Source organism: Emydura macquarii, unplaced genomic scaffold, assembly GCF_026122565.2.
Source record: "Emydura macquarii macquarii isolate MOO-44397 ecotype Brisbane River unplaced genomic scaffold, CSIRO-AGI_Emac_v2 contig_705, whole genome shotgun sequence".
Taxonomy (NCBI): Eukaryota; Metazoa; Chordata; order Testudines; family Chelidae; genus Emydura; species Emydura macquarii.
The window spans coordinates 6,294,738-6,315,794 of NW_027130842.1; the positions used below are offsets into that span (position 1 = coordinate 6,294,738).

Here is a 21,057-nt window from a genome sequence, read left to right on the forward strand (position 1 = left end):
GGCAGAAGAATTTATACAGTTTGGAGCTGCATACTTCTAAGAAAAGATTGCTTCCTGCAGATTGCTCAGCTGTCTTTCTTGGATACAACTCAATGAAGTTCATGTCTTGAAGTCAAATTACATTTGCCATTCAAACAGCTGAAATTCACTGCACATGCACACACACTCAAACACAACCTCCTGAAGAAAGCTACTTTTTCTCTCTCTCTTTCCCCCTCCCATTTTTATCCCCTTTGCCACCTCCTCTTTGTTTGAGCTATACCATGTGTCCCAACCTATCAAACAATGCATTGTACATTTCTGGCAAAAACAAGTGGAACAGAACTTCTCGTAACTCCAAGCATGCAACCACTGAGAATCTATAAAGCGTCAGTACAAAACTGAGTACAGCCATCTGGAGATAGCTGCTAACATGGATGTGAGATTCCTGGCCTGTTCAAACATTTGCAGTCTCTGAACTAGTTGGCAAAGTATCAAAGGTCGGGGGAAGAAGCACCATAACATGGATAACGGTGGTTTTGATCCATTTTTAAAAGGTAAATTCTGCAAACTTTCCAACAAGCACATCATGACACAAAGCCTGGTTCAAAGGATTATAAGACCACATCAGAAAAGGTGTGCAATATTATTGGATGCAAAAATCATTGTTTAAGTTTTAATCCAGTTGAAAGACTTGATAATATTTGTCATATTATTATATCATGACATGTTGCAGCATTCCTATTACTGGAGGATTTTAAACTAGTATAGTGTATCCCACATGTGTTTGATGCCACGGACCTCTGAACCTGCAACCTTGGGATATTTTCAGAGGTGTTTTATAGTTTTCTAGCATATTCAACAGTGTGTGTGTGTATATATTAGTAGGTACATATGTGTAGTAAGAGTTCTGTAAATTTAATCTTATCAGGCATGTCTAATGTTTAGTACCCTTATTAACCCTGTCAGGAATTAAATAAAAATCATTTGTTTTTTGCAGAAATAATAACTGGAGGTAAGAGAACATTAGCTACCATTAAAGAGAGCAATTTATCTAGACAGTATAAATGAAGAATAGCTCACATTGCCTACCACAAAATGTGTTTTTGTTTGTTTATTTGTTGGTTTCACTTAATCCCTTTTCAAAAAAGTGTGCATTGGAGAATAGGATTCAGGAACAGCTCTATTCACATGGAGCCAGATACTGGTGCCCTTATTCAGTATGGAGCACTTACTCACTTTATGGATGTTTTCAATGACTTCAACATATGCAAAGTTATCAGAATGTGGCCCAGAACTTCTAAGCTAGGACAACGAACTAGTTAATTAGTACAATGGAGGCTACACCGTCCAGATGCTGGTGTGGGCCCCTTCTCAGTGTGGCGCCATTGTAAACCCAGTAGTGGAAAAGCGTTAGTCATTTCATTCCATGGGAGCTTTTATTCCCCAGACAGTTCTCTCCTTTACTTCTAGTCACAATGACCAGCTCTCCTCTCCTCCTGATGTTTCAGAGAGTGCCATTCCAATATTCAGGAGATCCACTTCTCCACTAACTCATTCAGTTGTTTTCTGGGGGAGAGGAGGAAACCTGCATGTCCCCTCTTACAGTAATAATGGGACTGGAAAACAATCAACTGCTGCCATTTCTTACACCCCAAGGTCCAAGTCACTCAACTTGGGCTCATGACAATCTGGGGAGAATGAAACCCAGACCTGCTCTTGGCTGTAAACCCCAGACCCACTAGCACAAATGGCAATGGGCAGCCTTGCCCAGGACCAAGACCCAAAGGGGAGATGTCTTGATCCCCCAGGGGCTTCCAGGGTCTGATTCTCTACTGCTTTGCCCCTTGAGCACGGTGAGCTATATCTGGGCAAAGTATGTGTAAAATGCTTCAGCATGGCAGCTTTGGACACCCATTTTGCATTCACTTTGGACAGGTGTAAATGACAAAAAGTGTCAGGCAGCAGAGAAACAGATCCAGCATCCTTGTAAAAACTGTCAGACAGCAAAGAGCACCTGGGTCCTCCATACTACACAGCACCAGAGCCTGAGCACTTAACCTCACACCGACATCTCAGTTTCTTCTGATGGGACGGCCATCACTTTCCAGGGGGTACCTGAGGCTGCAAGCTTCGCAGCATTGCATGCCTGTCCTGATGGAAGATATGCTTTCCTTGCACTCCTGAGCCAGCACTAAAGTAACACTGTAAGATCCAGCCCTTATAGCAGGCAAAGAAGGATTCAGTTTACTAATGCAGTGGCTCTCAATCTTTCCAGACTAGTGTATCCCTTTCAGGAGTCCGATTTGTTTTGCACACCCCCAAGTTTCAACTCACTTTAAAATAACTTGCTTCCAAAATCAGACCTAAAATACAAAAGTGTCACAGCACACTGTTACTGGAAAATGGCTTACTTTCTCATTTTTACCATATAATTATAAAATAAATCAATTGGAATATAAATATTGTACTTACATTTCAGTGTACAGTAGATAGAGCAGTATAAACAAGTCATTGTCTGTATGAAATTTTAGTTTGCACTGACTTCATTGATGCTTTTTATGTAGCTTGTTGCAAAACGAGGCAAATATCTAGGTGTATTAATGCACCCCCTGGAAGACATCTGCGTACCCACAAGGGTATGCATACCCCTGGCTGAGAACAACTGTGGTGATGGGAATCTTTTTATAGCTCACACAACATATTTACTACCCTACAGTTATGAAAGTGTTTGATTTACTATCATTAGTGACAGAGCAAACTTCCCCATGCTGCCCCACCAGTATGCCTCAGACCCAATTTGGAGCATGAGCAGGAAGTTCATTAGCATACAGATTAATGACACATATGATTACAGTACCAATAATATAGCCTTAAATACCTTAACTGAACACATCTATTCTAAAATTCAATCGCTCCTAACAAAAAAGCAAAACATGCCATTACCAGCCAACTCATTATCAGAGAGAATTTTCAGCATACGAGAGAGCTACAGCAATAAGGATCCCAATTCACAGAAGTGCCATAAAGTCATTGGAAAGATTTATGTTACAACCCCATTCCAAGGAGCGGTCACTGCACTCCAGCATGCTGAAGTGCAACTCTCACCCCAAACCACCATTATTAGCTCTATTTGCTATTCACATTCTGCCCTGTTGGTGCCCTTTCTCTGTGCTACACATGCAGTGCGTCAGAACACAACCAGGATTCTGGTCTTCAGAAAGGCGTTCCATTTGCTTTGTTTTCATTTTTATTGTGAGCGCTTTCCCAGCTGCTACTACTCTCCACCCTTTTGGAACACTGGGTGGGAGCAACAGAATAAGTAAACACGGTTTGGGTTCTTTTTTCTAAATTAATTCCACAGACCCTCTTGATGAGACGATGTGTTGTCCCCTGCCCATATCCAGCCTGCTCAATCTACACCCCTCTTCTCCAGCACTGATCCCAGGCTGTGCAAAAAGGCCTCTACGGTTTCTAGGAGGAGGGGCGGGGGAAGGGAGCAGTGTAATCCAGGCAGCTGAGCTCATCTTCTGTGCAGAAATGGAGAGATCCACATCTAGCATGACCTGGGCCCAAACCTCAAGGAAGTTTTAGGAACAGTTCAAGGAATGAGTAAAGGTTCAGATAGCCCATCCTCATTTAAACCCTTCCACTAATGCACAGAATAAAATATGATTTTCTCATAGGTCCAGGACTCTTTATACAGTGTTGACAACTCTGGTGATTCTATGTCACAGTGTTTGGTATTTTTCTTAAACCCCATCTCCTGGAGTCATGTTACAACATGAGAATCTCAGCTTTCATTTTTTTTTCAAGTATTTTTCTTGCCCTCATAATTGCAGAGAAGAATGCTGAAAATTTGGACTCATCTGTATCCTATTCGCTCAAAAACCAAAAGGCACATAAAAAGAATTCAGCATTTATTATTGTAAAATCTCATTATTTTTAAGCTGATGTCATGATTTTTTGAGAGGGCGGACTCAGACTTGAATGCTTGGGGATGGTAATACTGATAGGAACATAAAAAAAATGATTTTCCCATAGTCTCAGGCCTATGATAGCAATTAAAATCTTTTTAAATGCATTTCATAAAGGACATGATGTTTTAGACGGAATTAATACAAAATCTTTTGAATCATTGACTACCCTGCCTGATGGGAACTCCAGAACTGCTAGGGAACCCTATGTACAGGGCACTGAGCAACAAGAGTACCTTTGCCATGGACATTGTCACAAACAGTGCATCTTAAATACTCAGTGAATTAAAGAGATACCATCAATTTATAATCTAGTCAATTTAAAAAATGAGTTATAAATATTTTCAGGTCCTGAGTTCCCCTGCCATTTTTTGTAGTTTTACAATCACATAGTCCTATTTATTTAAAAAAAATGTTCTCCCTTGATGCTGTATGAAAGAACCACATACCCAGGGAAAAGTAGCTGACTGACTACACAGGCAAAATAGTGAAAGTGCTGCCAAATGCACTAAGTAAACTAACTCAGAAAACAGAACAAGTATTTTTTCTTTTACCTCCTTTCAGTTCCAGCAATAGTTGGTGTTACTTTTAACAAAAGTACGTGAAATATTTAGACAGGACACAGTGTAATTTGTAAGTGTTGTGAGTACATTCCCCATAAAGCTTATAAGACGTAAAAGAAAATCTTCACCAAGATTGTAAAGTCAGGCCTGTTGCCCCAGTGAAATCAAAGTTCATCCTCTGTTATTGTTCTCTTACCTGGTTGCTGATGTCAAAGGTGCAAGTGAATAATGGTTCCAATCAAGGCAATTTGGTTCACTGTAAATATGGCTCTTTAAGATCGTCTCCACCTATTTAGAAAACAAATTTGAAAAAAAGGCTTTAAAAACTATGGTAAAGCCAGACAGCTTTTTTATTTGATAACATAATGGCATTGGGATGTTGACTGTATAAATAAATGCAACAACCAAAATGAATCAGTCACTACCATTGTTAACAACGTGTATGGTTTTTTCTGTGAGTAATATGGTAGAAGCAATTAGTATCTCTGCTGGGTTTCCAATTTGCACTAGATTACAATAAACATGGAACATTTCCTCAGTGCTGAAGACACTGGATATATGGGGCCAACAGGTATATACAGAGATAATTTTCAAACACAGGCACCCAAATTGAACCTGGAAAATCTACACAAACAAGCGGTGCACGAACATTCAGAAAACATGCACGTGCATTACCAGTGCATCTATACTTAACACTGCCAACTAGGTGTGCTTAGTTTTGAAAATTTGGTGCCCAAAATCAGAATTAAAAAAAAGCATCTTTTAAAACAGTTAAAAACCCCTATTTGGCTGTTGTTGAACTGGCAAGTTCCCTCATTTCTGCTGCTTTGCCTTGCGGTCTTGTGCTTTCAAAATGGCTTCATTGTTTAAATTCACCGTTTTGCTTTATCACACTAGCTATCTTCGGAGGAGAAGACACCCATGTATGTTGTGCATTTCTATTAACAGTACTTTAACTCACAGAATTCAAGAAACACCTTAACTGCAGTTATACCCTGAAAAATGACTTTAAATGGCATCTTCTTACTCAACAGATCTGCTGCTCCCTGTGTGTATTCAGATGCAGATCTGCTGACTTCCATGACAAAAAGAAGTTTTACTGCTTCTTAGCGTTTATTTCTGCTTATGCTACACAGCCAATACAGCTGAAAGAGTGAGCTAGAATCTATTCCTGAGCACAGAGCTTCAACCGAATAGTTAACTAAATTCTAGTTGCAGAGTTAAATGCTTCCTATTTACACCTAGGGAGCCCCAGTGCATACAATGAGGTTATTTAAGGTATGCTGGCAACTTGCCAGGAGCCTGACAATCACATCTAATTTGCACACACAATAGAGCACATTACAGCTGCCTTGCTTTTTAATACAGTGTGCTGCCTGCAGAAGGGTGGCAGGAGGCAGCCTCATCCTTGGGACACATTTATTCCACAAGATGCACCATTTATTCCACAAGATGCATCCCTGTTTTAGGGCCAGCTCCTGCTCCCATAGAAGTTGATGGCAAAACTCGGCTTCAAAGGGCTTAATGGGTTCAATGACATGATTTCCCATGCTGCATCAGATGCAGTGCAATACCTAGACATGATGGGGTGGGCTAAGGACAGGATTTCCACTGTTAGAAGAATGCAGATGTGGTTTAATAGAAGCATAGTGCCAAAATCCAAAGGATGAAATAGGCCGGGAACCAGTTAGTAATAAAAGACATATGCTTATGTTTTTTTTCTGTAATGTTTGCTATCAGCAACAAAAACAAACAGGCAAATGATAATGTGTTACTAACCAGTAATGTAAACAGTGGTCTATGCAGGCATTTGAGCTTATAAAAAACCATATGTTCTGGCTCCAGACCCTTACACTTTATAGCATCTATATAACTTTCTAGGAAATTAATCTGGATAGAGAGTCAGGGAGCTACTTCTGAACTTTTGAACTGTCGGGACCCAATGAGGTTTTAATCTTCATGGGTGAAATCCTGGCAAGACTGAAGTCAATGGCAAAACTCTCACTGACTTCAATGGGGCCAAGATTTTACCCGACATATTTTTACAGTACGCCACGGAAAAAGGTCTAGCAAGTAAATAAATAAATAAATGACGTGGCTCCAGATCATCCCATTCTGCGTAAAACCTGGGTGCTCCTATACAGAGCATGTGTTTCCCCGGTAAGGTAGGGGCAAAGTCTAGCCTCTCCGTTAATAACATGGCCCTTTCATTCTGTGGAAACATGGCTCACTGATTTCACTGACGCTTGCAGCACTTGCAGAGTTGTTTTTAATTAATGCTCCCCAGTGTGTCTTAAATATGCTTATTTAATCCACACAGTAAAAAACAGCGGGCTTAATTGTCATTTACTCTAAGTCCCCTGTACATCACTCTGGCAATAGTAAAGGGGACTTAGTGTAAATAAGAATAAAGCCTAGAGTGTGAAAAATGTTATTTACGATGCAAAACAAAACACCACACTGCTGTCCCATCTCAAAAGCCACAAAGAGAATCACTGATCTATCTTCTGTAGTCACTGATTTCAAATTTGCCTGTTACCATATGGGAGCCAAACTCTCCTTTCACATACACCCGTGTAACTTCATTGACTCAGCACCATTACACTGGCATAACTCAGAGGAGAATTTAGGGTCTGATCTAACTGCCAAAGACTCCCTCTGACTTTGGTTAGAGATGGATCAGGTCCTTAATCCTCATCTTAGAAAGTTTTTTCCTGCACTTCTTACTTAGACAAAAATCCTAATGAATGGAAGTTTTGACTGAATAAAGACAGCAAGATTTGGTCCATGTAGTCCTTCCAAATTTCTTTAATAGCATCTTAAAACAACATCGGAATTAAAGGATAGTATGTGTGATGAGGAAATAGCCAAGCCATAATGCCTGTAACAATCCCAGACAATGCATGTGTCAAACAGAATTATACTGCTCAATTAAGGCTCCTCGCAGCATTGTTGCCATGCTAAAAAACAACCTTTAATTTGTTTGGATCACTTGCATGGACTAAAAGAAGATTTAAACACTTGCACAATCACTGCTTCTTTGATAGCATGATTAAATAAGATTGTGTATATTTGACCTTTAAAAACTGTCCACTGGACAGGCACAGCAATACAAGAATAATCTGATAATTTGCTAATATGTGATCATGCCTGCTCAGCAGTTTTCTAATCTACTACAGTTGTTTGCCAGCACGTACAGTAAGATTAAACACGCCTTTTAACTCATCGGACGTTAAATACAGTAGGAGAAGCCGTTGTCATCAGCTGTCCCACAATATGAGGATGATATCTGCCCAATGAAGTCATTGATGTGACTTAAGATGGCTGAGGAGTCCAATTCACGCTCTACAGATTTTTCCACATGTGTGTCAGGTGATTGCTTGGAGACAGCACAACTGCTGGCCAGGATGCTGTATACTTTCCTTCTTCTTCTGTTGTTTCTCAGACTCTTGAGCAAAGCAATTCTCTTCAAAATGGGCTGAGGCTTGATGTATGATGTGACGCCATTGCAATCAATTGCCAACCATTTCTTCTCAATTCATGGGGTCAATACCTCCCTTCTTAACATATATTTTTAAGGTGTCCTTGTAACGTTTCCTCTGTCCTCCACAGGTCCTCTTACCATGTTTAAGTTGAGAAAAGGGGACTTGCTTCAGAAGACAAGCATCAGCCATCCGCACACAATGACCAGTCCAGCAAAGCTGATGTTTCATAATTTTCACCTCAACACTGGTGACGTTAGCTGCAGAGAGAATGCTGGCGTTGGTGCAACGGTTTTCCCATCTAATATGGAGAATCTTCCTAAGGCAGCACTGTTGGTACCACTTCAGACACTTAAGATGGCTTCGATATGTCACCTGTGTCTCGCACTCATCAAAAAAGAGTTGGGATGACTACTGCATTATAGACAAGGATCTTAGTTTCAAACTGCAAATCTCTGTCAATAAAGACACGATGAAGCAACTTTCCAAAGGATGCGCTGGCACAACAGATCCTAGGTTCGATTTTCACATGAAGATTGGCTGTCTGAAGGAGGTGGCTACCAAAGTAAGGGAAATGCTCAACATTTTCCAGGGATTCATTGCCAATGACAATTTGTGGGGGAAGGGAGGCAACTTGTGCTGGGAAGGCTGATGGAGCACCTTAGTCTTCCCAATACTGAGGGAGAGTCGTAGGCTATGATAGGAGCCTGAGAAGAGATCTAGGATAGATTGCAAGTCAGCCTTGGTGTGTGCGAGGATAGCACTGTCATCACCATGCTGAAGGTTGGTGATAACAGTCCTGGTGACCTTAGTTTTAGAATGGAGACACTGCAGATTGAAAAACTGGCCATCAATGTTCTACTCAATCCCAATTCCAGAGGAAAGGTGGTCACAAATAAGAATCAAGATTACAGCAAAATAGATGGAGAAAAGGGTTGGGGCAATAACACAGTCCTGCTTAACACCAATAGAGATGGTGAACGGGTCCATCTCTAACCCATTACAGAGGATAGTGTCAATCATTCCATTATGAAGTAGCCTGAGAAAACAAATGAACTTCAATGGATAACCAAATCTAAACAGCATCTTCCATAGCACTTCCCGATAGATGCGATCTAAGGCCTTATTTAGGTAAAAAAATGCCATAAACTATGGTTGGTGTTGTTCTCTACACTTCTCTTGGATCTGTTGTGCAACAAAATCATGTCAGTAGTGCCCCAAGATGGTCTGAAATCACATTGGGTTTCCTGAAGGACATCTTCGGCAAGAAGGAGGAGACGGTTCAAAAGAAGATGCAAACAAGGCTTACTGCTTGAAATCTTTTTTCAATTTGTACTTTGTATCTCATAAACTTTCGGATTAGTTTTTATACACAGGCAGAAGTCCACTAGTAATAACTGCTACTATCTGCTTCTGAAAGACTTTTCCTGTCAGATTACTTCCCCTCCCATCTTGGGAGTTCCACAAATTATTTTATAAACGATGAAGCTGCGCCTCTAGTGGCAACATAAAAATGTATCAGGAGATTCTGGCATCACAGTCACATCCAACCTTAAAGATTAATTGCCTGAGTGGATAAACAAGAGCTGGGACTTTGGTGTTCTCTCTTAAACTGTCTCACTGCACTTGTAGTTTGACAGTCTTTTATATAGTCCACCTTGCTAGATATTTTAACCAGAACCTAAAGTTTACTGAAAACAACAAATATTCTGCCATGTATTACTTAAAGGTTTTGCAAAAGTACAGTAAGTGTGTATGCAAGTACCTCAAAAGTGCAAAGGGAAACCAAAGCCCTATCTATATTACAACTGCAGTGCTGTTAAGGAAACATACAATTTGGTTCTCCACAAACTTGGTTGCAAACATGCATCCAATTTCTAGTGTAGAATAGACCTAAACAGTGTTTTGAAACTTGTTTAAAGTCTTGATCTGACCAGGTTTGTAACACAGTGAGTGGCTAAATAAATTGTAACCAATTTTCTTTGCTGTATTTATAAGATAAGCGGCATCTCAAAGAGATTAAATAAGATTTCAAAACATACCCTGAGTGTGTGGACAGAATTAGACTTTATCATAGTGTAGGCCCAAAATACAGCCTATCATCAAGTTGTTCAAGTCATGGCCCTAGTAACTGCATATAAGCTTCCTGTTTCTGTTCCATGGGTTCAAATCCATCTCAGAAAGGAAAATATTTCATTTGCATAATCAGAATCACTTGACTGACATTCGTTTGAGCTGGTTCCAAATTTTTTATGAATATGTTTTTAATGAAGAAGTGCATTTAAAACAAATTAATAGAAAATGCTTAATTTTTACAAATTTTTCTGGGGGTTTTTTTGGGGGGTGGTGGTGGGGGGGGAACAGGGGGAACCAAAAACGGGGGGGGGGGGGGGGGGGAAGAATTCTGTTTTTGAAAGCCCAAACTCTGAACACTTTTGTTTTCACTGTGAAAAGCCAGTCCACATTTCCCCACTCTGTTAGACAAAGCACAGGGCCCACATCAGTACAACAGGGTGTAAGCGGTGCGGTCCCACCCTGCATGGATATTCCGCTGTCATCTCTCTCCTAGAGAGAATAAACATGGCACTTCCAAAGCATTTTGTGCCTTGCAAGCTCAGATGGGAGAAGAGCAGATGTATAATTTGCCCGAGTGTGACTACAGGATTGTGATTATGGCGCATTAAGCTTCAGGTACCAAACACAAAGTCAGTAATTTTACAGTTACTACTCCCAAAATAAGGTGCAATTAATTACAAATGACAAAATTTTATAGCTGCAATAACAGAGACTGGGAGCACAAAGTTCTTGACAGCAGAGAAAAGTAAAAGCAATGTCACACTTTCACTTAACTTTACATGACCTATGTTTTACATTACACATGATACTCGTCCACTGATACCGGCCTATCATTACATGGTTGAGTCAGAAAAGAAAAGAAAGGCAATGCTAGTACAATGCTGTATTATCTGCGTTGTAAACATCATCAGGGAATATTAAGATCTTTTTTAATAAGCCTACTGGAATTTTAAAAAGTATTCATGGAAACATTTCTGTCGGTCCTTAGGTTCTGTAAAAATTTAAATATGGGGCCAAATTTTACCTGAGACTGTCCACTTACACCATATTGCTCCCAATGTCTTGTTTATATTCAGAGATAAAAAGCCAATTCATTTGATTACATTAAAACTGGAACCTTTGTGACTGGTTCTTTTGTAAAGTGTCAAATGCAGATTCCCTCTACATTCTCTTTTTGTCAGCAGTTGCCCACTGTGACCTTTTCTGGCTGACCAGAACATCGCTTTCACGTAGAGGCTAGTTTTTTTATTCTAGCGAAGGGCTAAATTAGCAAGAGCACATCCCCCTAACTATAGGCCTGTAACCTTAGCACAAATAGAAGTTTAGACATTGACAGCTGGGATTCATGCCCTCACTATCCAGGCTTGATGCTTAGAAATGAAGTGACGGCTGATGCTGTGTCTATACACAAGTTGTGCAACCCATTTGTCTAGTTCACAGCTGCCAAGAAAATACAGCCATTTCCACAGGCAGCTGGCATAAAGATGCAAGCACATCTGGCAGTCATGTGAAAGTGGGCAGGCAAGCTAACACGTAAAGGTGTCAGCAGAGCTCATTTTAAGGCACCAGATAAAGTTCATGTTGTTAATCAGAGGATCTCGGACTTTTTTTTGCTGTGTCCCCCTTCTTTGTGGGAGTCACATAACAGCCCAGCTCCCCACAATCCTGCTCATCTGGGACAGAAAATGACTCAGTGAAGGAAGCAGGCAGCTCACACCTGTGGGTGGTGGTGATGGTGGGAGGGAAATAGTAGGCCCCAGTTGGCTCCATCCACAGAGGAGCCCATGGCAGGGCAGAGCAGACCAAGGTTTCCTCACTGCCCTCCTACCCCCTGCCAAGAGCCTCTCACTCCAACAGGCTGTGGAGGGTTTAAAATAGGCAGGTGTGCAGCCAGCCAGCTGTCCAGGCCATGGCAGGGCAGCTGTGGGGAGAGCGCGCACAGAGTCCCCAGCGGTCAGGCAGGGGAGAAGAGGGGGAGCAGCAGGCCGCTGCTGCTGAGGCAGGCAGGGGCTGGGCAAAGCTGCACTCCCCACCTCTCCCAATAGCGGGTGGGAGAGGGTCTGTGCGCTGCTGCCCTGCCCTGCCCTGGCCATGCATGCAGCCTCAGCCTCCTGCTCTCCTGATAACCCACCCGGAGGCCACACCCCACAGATTAAAAACCAGTACTGTAAATTATTCAAAACAGGGCAAGTAAAACCTACCCGGAGGAGTCTTTAAGGTGAAGTGCCTTTGTTTCTGTGTCCTCCTCTAGATAATTATCCAGCAATGCCTCTTAGCTGATGACGCATAACCTTGGAGGGGGGGAGGAGGGAGGAGGAGAGTAGGTCACCTGCCCTGTGAAGAAACTAAGGCAAAGCACTTGTGGCTGCCAACCAGGCAGGCTGCGAGACAGCAGGTGTTTTATAAGCCCATGACAATCACTTGAGGTGTCAAAATGAGTATCTCACAAGAAAGGGCATCCCTGCAGGTGCTCCCCATGAGTTTGAGCCCACAGCAGAGCAACAGCAGTAGCTCTGGACAATCTCTATCACAAATAAAAGTCAACTTGCCCCTGAGACGATGGCAACCAGCCAGAAGCGCAGAACACCAGCAGGGAAGTGTGATGCCCAGGAACAACCGAAATCTGCCAGCATGGAAAATCTAAATTCCAAGCATTTAGGCTCTTCCCACAGAGTTTTGTTATTGTTGTTTTGTTGTTATCTGCACAATCTAACTTTTATTTTTACCATATAATACAATTAAGACCTTAGTCAGTCCAGAGCACCTCCACAGATAACAATGGAGTTACTATGGATTTACACCAACGTCACTAAGATCAGAATCTGACCCTACATTTTGGGTTGCAAAGACGGCCTACACAACATGAACCTGTACATGCTGTCTTTTCAAAACTGCAGCCAAACAGACTGAAATGAAGAGCTGTACATTCATTCCAACAGGACACTGACTCCAAAGGGGGATTATAAAAATTCAATAACAAACTTAGTTATACAATTTCCAGCAAAATGGTTAAATGTAATCTTTGTGTGTCCATTTCAGGAAGATGTAGAGGGACTCTTCCCAATTCACTTGCCATTTATGTCTACAGAAGGTGACTGTAAAACCCTCCCATTCTGATTATACTCATGCTGCACAGGTGTAAATGAACATGGAGGCAGCCAAGTTTGAGGACCTTCTTACTGAGCCATAATCACTCTGCACTGATGTCACTGTTCTCTCGTTATGTATTCAGTTTGAGGGTAATTTGTTACAAGCATGGGTCCCCATCCATACATGGCATGCTGGAGAAGGGATGACTTCAAACTCCGTTTCTAGCCCAGTGGGGGTTGCCAAAGCACTGTGTTTGATTTATACGTGTGAGGTGCCTAGATATTTTCAGCTCCTGAATCACACTTTAGCTCAGCAACTGATTCCAACTTTTGCTTAACCAAACCATTTTGTGCACAATTTTTCACCTATCAACTCACAGAAAAGAAAATTAGTTTGAAGTGCTATTAAAGACAAAATAATATTGGCAATAAATAAATGAATAGATAGATAGATAGATAGATAGATAGATAATAAGGCCTTTAAAGCTACAAAACGTTTATGTCTTTCGTTATTAAATAAATTCAGATGCTAAGAAATTACTCAGCTCATCCAAAATTATTTTAGACTTCCTTATTTCATTATCTAAATAAATAAAATGTATCATTCCACTGAATGCTGCTAATCAGTGCTTTCTAATGGCTCAGGTGTTCTGGACAGTACAGGAACCAATTTAGTTCAGTGGAACCAGTATAGTCAAGAAATAAGAATGGCAAACAGACTGAATGCAGCTGTGGGAAAGACCTTTTTAAGGGAATAATGGTTACGTTGGAGAGATCCCAATTACAGTATGGGCTTTTTTGCTAAAGAAAAAAAATGTTTTGCCGTGGTTTTCCCATAAAGTGATGTTAGCGGATCAAAACCCAAACAATACTTGAATTTGGCAATAATGAGAAAGCAAATCCTCTTTTTAGAATACAAGAAGAACAAAATATAATTGGCATAGCCTGTATATAATCAATAATCACTGCATCACCTTCCTTCCAGTGTTTAGAGTGCACCCCTGCTCCCATTGAAGTCAATGGGAAAACTCTAGGAGAGTAAACTGTGGGATTGCCTGACTCAAAAGTCCGATCCTGCTTTTCTCATTCAGGATCCAATTCAGCAAAACACTCGAGCATGTGTCCATCTCTTTTCAGCAAGGCAAGCTGTGACTACACTAGATAGCTTACAGTGGTGCAGCTGCAACAATGCATCCCAATGAGCAGCAGCAGCTATATCAGTGGGAGAGGCTCTCCCATCAACTTAGCGCTGTCCACACCAGTGCTTAGGTCTATGTAACTTATGTCGCTCTTATTCACACCCCTGAGCGACATTAGTTATACCAACATAAGTGGTAGTGTAGACATAGCTACATTTAAGAACGTGGTTAAATCTCATTAAAGCTTTAAATCAAAAGAACTCAAGGAGGCATGTAAGTGCTTTTCCAAATAGGGATGCTTTGCTGAATCAGAGCTTCAGGGAAAACTTCAATGGGAGATTAGCCTGAGTCAGGAAGGCAGGACTGGGCTCATAGTGACCTAGTCCAACTGTCCCATCAAATTAAGAGTGATCTAAACTCTACTTTAAAGATGTAAGTTATTTTTCTTTAAATATTTCTGTGGATTAATTCAGGAAAAAAAACCCAAAAAAACCCAAACCTGTAATAGTCTGCTCCAATTCATCTGGCCTGCAAAAATGACAAATATTCAGGGACTCTGCCTTTGCTGAACATACGTATGCACACAGACCTGAGTTTTCAAAAGTATTTAGGCACCTAACTGCCACGTCAGGTACATAAATTTCAGAATCAGGCCCCACTGGGAGTCACAAAACCCACTCCCAGCTGTTACCAAACCCTGTAGGTGCCTAAAATCACTTGGAACCTAAATTTTTGCAGTAAAAGTTCCCTAGGCACCTACGTTCCTGATTCCGAGCATGCACACTACATGCCCACACCAGGTGTCGAGATGTCTAAGCTTTAAAGAGATGTATGAACTTGGGGAAGATAAGCTTTCCTCCACCTAATTCTCCTGTGGGGCCCAATCCATGCCAGGTCCTTATAGCCTCGCTTCCACAAAACAAGTGAATAAGAGAGAACACTTCTCTCATAACTTTTAACTCAGGGGTTAGAGTACTTAGCTGGGATGTGGGAGACCCCCAGTTCAAGTCTCTCTTCAAGAAAGGATTTGAACAGGATCTACCACCTCTCAGGTAAGTGCCCTAATCACTGCCCTATGAGATATTCTGATGTGAGACTCCGTCAATCTCTCCTGAAGCTGTTCCACTGGGGAGAAATAATTTAAAAAGTCACTGAAGCAAGGGAACTGGAGCCTAGAACTTTCACATCCCAGGTGAGAGAGTCATCAGGCCACAGAGAGAGAGCAAGTATGAGAATGTCTCGAGGTATTCTGTAAATGGTGTGTAGTTGCAAATCCCAAGCAGATGGAGGTGTCTCCCCTGTAGCCTGGGTTAGGTGCTTGTCTCCAGGAGAGAGGCTGAGTTTAGCACACACCCTTTTGGTTGGGATCTTCCACTGACTACCTTAGGTGAGGAACTGGTTTTTGTGAATCCAATTCTGAGGTAGCTCTCTCCCCGCATTCATTGTATAGGGAGCCTAATGTCAAACTCAGGATCTGTGAATCCCACAGATTTCCTATGCGCCTAAAATTTAAGCCTGGTGAGGCTCAGGGTCACAGTGCCTAACTTTCTTTTGAATCTAGCCCATACTGCCCAAAGGGTGCCAAAAGCCATCTCGCTGGAAGAAGGCAATAAAGAAAAATAGAGGCAAGACTAGGAAAGTCTCCAGTGGGTTCCAGAGGTCCAAGCAGATCTTTGTGGATCCACAGATGAAACCCCCAACCTCTGTCACAGAGGGAATGAGGAACCAAATTCTTTGAGTTTCAAGTTAGAGTTCCAACCACTAATATAATCCAGTAGAACTCCCAGGCACGTACAGTTTCCCAGGAGTATTCCTATACTGCACGTTATTGGGAAAGAAAAAGAATATTGCAAAAAGCAAGGCTGTAACTGTTCAATGGCAATGTATATTCATTGGCTAGAAGACCCAGTCCAGCCATGCTGTACCCACCCTAAGATAATGGGTGGGGAGAAAAGATGGTTTTAAGATACCTTTGCATTTCTCAGGGATCAGGCCAGTTCTTGGCAATAATTGCATAAGCCTCAGGCTATCCATGGCCTCTTTCTCCCAGATGCATCCCATATGATTAGGACCTGGAGAAGAAGTCACATACAGGGCATCCTCAGGGGGCCAGATCCACCAGCTTTCTGGCTGCTTTATTCTGCCAAAGTGGCATAAATCATCCAGAGTGGGGGCAAAGATCTGACACAGTCTCTTTTGAGACTACAATCTATCACTGTTCCAAAGGCACATGAACTGTATAAAATACAATACAGTATACATGTTTGCAGAAATTCAATAACTACAGCAAAATGCATGTCATGCAAATATCTTATCTACCAAGATGACACAACAGAGAGCACACAGCACAAACAGAGCACAAAGGCAACCGCATTGTAATAATAATAATAATAATAAAAAATCATTTAGCGAAGAGCTCCACTGCTCTTTCTACAGCTTTTAGGACAGCAATAATATTGGAATGGCCAGCCAAACCTGACAATTCAATAAACTGAGACAGAGAAGAGACAATTGAAATTAAGGAGACAGACTGAAAAAATAAGTGAGACAACAGATGGAAAGGAGAAATGCACTGTCCACAGAATATCTGTAACAAGAGAACAGGATTTTCCTTTAAACAAAATGTGGTAGAAAAACTGTGCTATGGACCTAGCCCCAAGACAATTTACAGGACAGTTTTATGACACAGTCAGAACTTCATGCTTAGAAAAATTATCCCTGTTCACACTCATCAATTAAACTACACTCATTACAACCAAGGGCCAGATTCTAATACCCTTAACCTCTTACTGCACAAGTAGTCCCAATGATTTCAGAGGGGCTACTTGTGAAATAAAAGCACTATTAAAGCAGTAGAAGCTGGCCCCAAACTAGCAGTAGCCATATCTGGTTGTTGCTAGTGAGGTTTCAATCAAAGAAACCTAACTTAAAAGCTCTTCCTACTTCTTCCTAGGTTAGCACAGTTTCCCTAACTTGAGTCTTTATTCCTTATTGATATGGCTAGTGAGTCTTTATTCCTCACTGATATGGTTAGTGAGTGAGATTAAACCATGGGAAGAGTGTCTAGCAGAGTTTTTCTAGCATGATTCTCAGGGGAAGAAAAGTGCTTTCCACACTGGTAAGGGAAACAGTTGTAGCAAGAAAAAACGGTCACTAACCTTTCTGTAACTATTGTTCTTCGAGATGGGTTGCTCATGTCCATTCCAATTAGGAGTGCGCGCGCTGCGTACACAGTCAATTTCATGGGGCCCAATATAGGGCCTTGACGACCCTCCGCCCCTTCCGTTCCTTCTTGCCGGAATACTCTGACAGAGGGGTAGGTCTTGGAATGGACATGAGCAACACATCTCGAAGAAGAACAGTTTCAGAAAGGTTAGTAACTGGGTTTTTTTCTTTGAGTGTTTGCTCATGTTTATTCCAAGTAGGTGACTCCCAAGCATCTTCTTTGTAGAAAGGGTTGGAGCTCAGTGAACTACTGATTGCAACACAGCTCTACCTATTGCTGCATCATTTCTAGCTTGTAATGCGATGGCATAGTAAGTCACAAAGGTGTGCATGAATGACCAGGTTGCTGCCCTACATATGTCCTGTATGAGGACTTGAGCTAAGAACGCTACGTTAACTATTTACAGAACAAAGATTGGACAGCCACTGGGAAGGAGACCCTTGCTAAGCAAGAGGCAACAGATTCCAGCTGACTGTCACAAGTGGTAAGAAGGAACTGAAGGGAGGGTCGGCAGGGCCCTATATAGAGCACCATGAAGGCGTGACTCCAGGGAGCTCCAGAACCAACCCTATGGATACCATTGAAGGAAAAGCCTTTCGGCGACTGTGCACACAGAGTGCGACACCTAATTGGAATCGACATGAGCAAGCACCTGAAGAAGAACAGCTACTTTTAATGTTGCTGTTACTAACACTATTTCATACACAGTGTGGATGGGGCCTCTCTGTCATCAGTATGTTGACACAACTGTCTTTCTGTCTCCTTAATTTTTTTCTTTCATGTCATACAAAACAAAACAAAAATTTGGTCAAAACCTGATCAAAAAGTGAGTTAGGCTAAAGATAACATTGAAAAAATTACATGGAGTATAATATACAGCAATTCTTCAATCACCCTTTGCAAGTCACATCAGGTTTTGGCCCCAATGGTGTTATAACTTTGGCTGTGGATTTTTAAAATTCAAATCTGCTGAGCTCAACATCTAACTCAAATGATGTATTGATTTAAAGATTCCAACTGTGAACCTGCCATCAAAGAGACATTCTAATCTGCTCCAGAGGAATGCAGCCAGGACACAAACTAGAGGCAAACACTTCTTTAAAAATTGATAGTGAATTTAATGATAGTGTTATGAAAAAAATAAGCCAATAAAATTGAACTGGAAGGTGGCACTGGATGAAATATTAACTGACCCCTTGACGTGTGTGATTCCATATAGACTATTCCTTGGCAAGTAGGTTGTCAGGTCATTTTCCCTAAGAGGTCTTGGACTGTGTAATTCACTTCCTTCCTTGATCCAACTGAGCCCAGAGTTATTAACCTTGCAGGCAATCTGCAAAGCCCATCTTTCCTTGAAGTCATTTCAGGGAGATTGTAAATTCGTAGGATGATTAAGGTGGGCTGTGTTTATCTGCTTAATAGAGTGACTTCATTTGAACTAAAAGTTTGTATTGAACGATTTATATTCCTAATTGTGTTTTTTTAAATGTTGGGTGATGCCTAGAGTTCTGGAAAGATGACAGAGAAACAAAAGAATGCATTACAAAATAAAGTAAAATATTAGGTAAGGTCTTCACTAGGAAAGTTTTGCTGAGATAGTTATAGCAGTATAGAATACTGGCAAAATGCAGACAGAACTAATACCAACAAAAACAGTGCTTGGACTGATATAGCTTATTCCAGACCGCCCCTCCTGCCTTACTAAAGCTTGGTCTACACTGCTGGCGTATTTCAGCGGCAGTCGACGGAGATACGTTATCTCCTGTCGACTTCCTAACTTTTACTTACCGCAGCATCCCCACTGTGCTGCGCCAATGGGAAATGCCCTCCGGTCAACACAACCTTACTCTTTTTGTGGGGGTGGATTAATGGTGTCGACTTCCGCGTTTGATTGAGCAGGTCTCCACTGCCACTCAGTTGATCCCGCGGAATCGATCCTGCACTGCCAACAACAACGCTGGCAATGTTGACATACCCTAAGTGAAATAAACTATACTGTCAAAAGTGCAAGTATGCCTGTATAGCTGTGTCTACACTAGGGTCTTTTGCCAGCACAACTATGTTGGTCACATCCCTAATCGGCATAGCAATGCCAGCACAAGTCTGTATTACAGCTCTGGCCTTAGACTGGTGGGGGCGATTTGCCTTACTTTAAAGACTAAGGTATTGTCTTCTCTGAGTATTGCATATTTTATGTTCTCATGTGTCTTCACAGGAACACATCATGATACGATGTCTCAGCAGTAGTGCCCTAAACAGGAAAGGCCACAGTAGTTATAGAATGAAAAGAAAATCTGGGGCACTTTCATGTATTGACTCACTTTGTTGTCCTTCCAGCATCTGGGAGGGGGAAAGCTAGAGAAGCCCAGCAGGCTCACTTCCCCACTCTGCCCTGCCTCCTCCAGCTCTGCAAAACACTGTGGGGTTTCCATGGGTCAAGTGAAAGTGGAAGCATACTGCAGAGATTGAACTCTCGCCTTCTGCAGGCAGAGGCTCCTCTCTAGACAGAAAAGGTTTATGAGACCCTCTCTTCCTATTTGTACTGTGACTGTAATTGTACGGGTATAATTTTACCCAAAGAAACACACTGAATTAGACAGACATTAAGAAACAAAACCAAATTCAGTGAGGCACAGAAAAATTCATATAATTTACACCATAGTTTAGAGGGATCATCATGTGGATCCACAGAGGCAACAAAAATATCGACCAGGTGAGCTTCTTATGGTGTATTCTATTGTTCCCAATCATCCATGCTGTTAAAGATTTTAACATTGTCATCTCTGAAAGTGATTTTCATAAAACAGTGGGAAGTGACTTTAACATGCCCTTGAATAAATTAAGATCAGCGAGGGCTTTGGCAGCATAGTCACTCATGGCTTGCTGCCCTCGAAAGACTTACCTGCTTTTGGTTTGGCAATGTCTAGAGTTGTGGTCCCCATCCACCAAGCATTATCTAATTTCTTTAAAAGGTCTGCAGCAGATATTTCTGGAAAATTAGATCTAATCCAGATGACTATGGTTTCCCTGGACAGGAAGTTTGAAGTTTTGGGATTAGAACGGCAGGAGTCTGAGAAGAAAATCAAGGATCTGGAAATAACAACTGTTGGGTGTGACGCAACCATCACTGGGAAAGCTACAGAGCGTGAAGCTTAGAAAAATTTAATGAACAACCTGGAGAATAATCTCAAAAAAAGGGCTACCTTTAGGGGTGGAGGGTTCTTGAGATTCTACTGACAAGAGAGCTTACAGTATCCTTTTGCAAAGGGATTTCAACCATTTCCTACTGCATAACATACCATGTATGTGACGCAAAAGCATATGGCAGTGCAAACTGACTTGCCTGTTATGTCTTTTTGCAGACAAAGCTTCTGCTGTCTAAGAGCTGCAGCAGTGATATGGTTAGAAAATTTGGGATGGACAGACTTGATTTCTACACCACCACAGTGAGGGCACATAAGTCACGGTTACCAGGAAGTTCATTCAGGTAATTCTCTACATAATAATTATCTAATGTGCAACACTT

The 21,057-nt window shown here is 41.5% G+C and overlaps 1 protein-coding gene across 3 annotated transcripts in view; it reads right to left on the bottom strand.

The window, feature by feature from the left end:
* HIVEP2 (HIVEP zinc finger 2) overlaps nucleotides 1-21,057 on the bottom strand; it is a 157,607-nt gene that overhangs the window by 51,747 nt on the left and 84,803 nt on the right. For all 3 annotated transcript variants that reach the window (XM_067542345.1, XM_067542343.1, XM_067542344.1), the window contains exon 2: nucleotides 4,716-4,807. The gene's annotated coding sequence lies outside the window, so the exon portion shown is untranslated. The remainder of the gene's footprint in view (nucleotides 1-4,715; nucleotides 4,808-21,057) is intronic.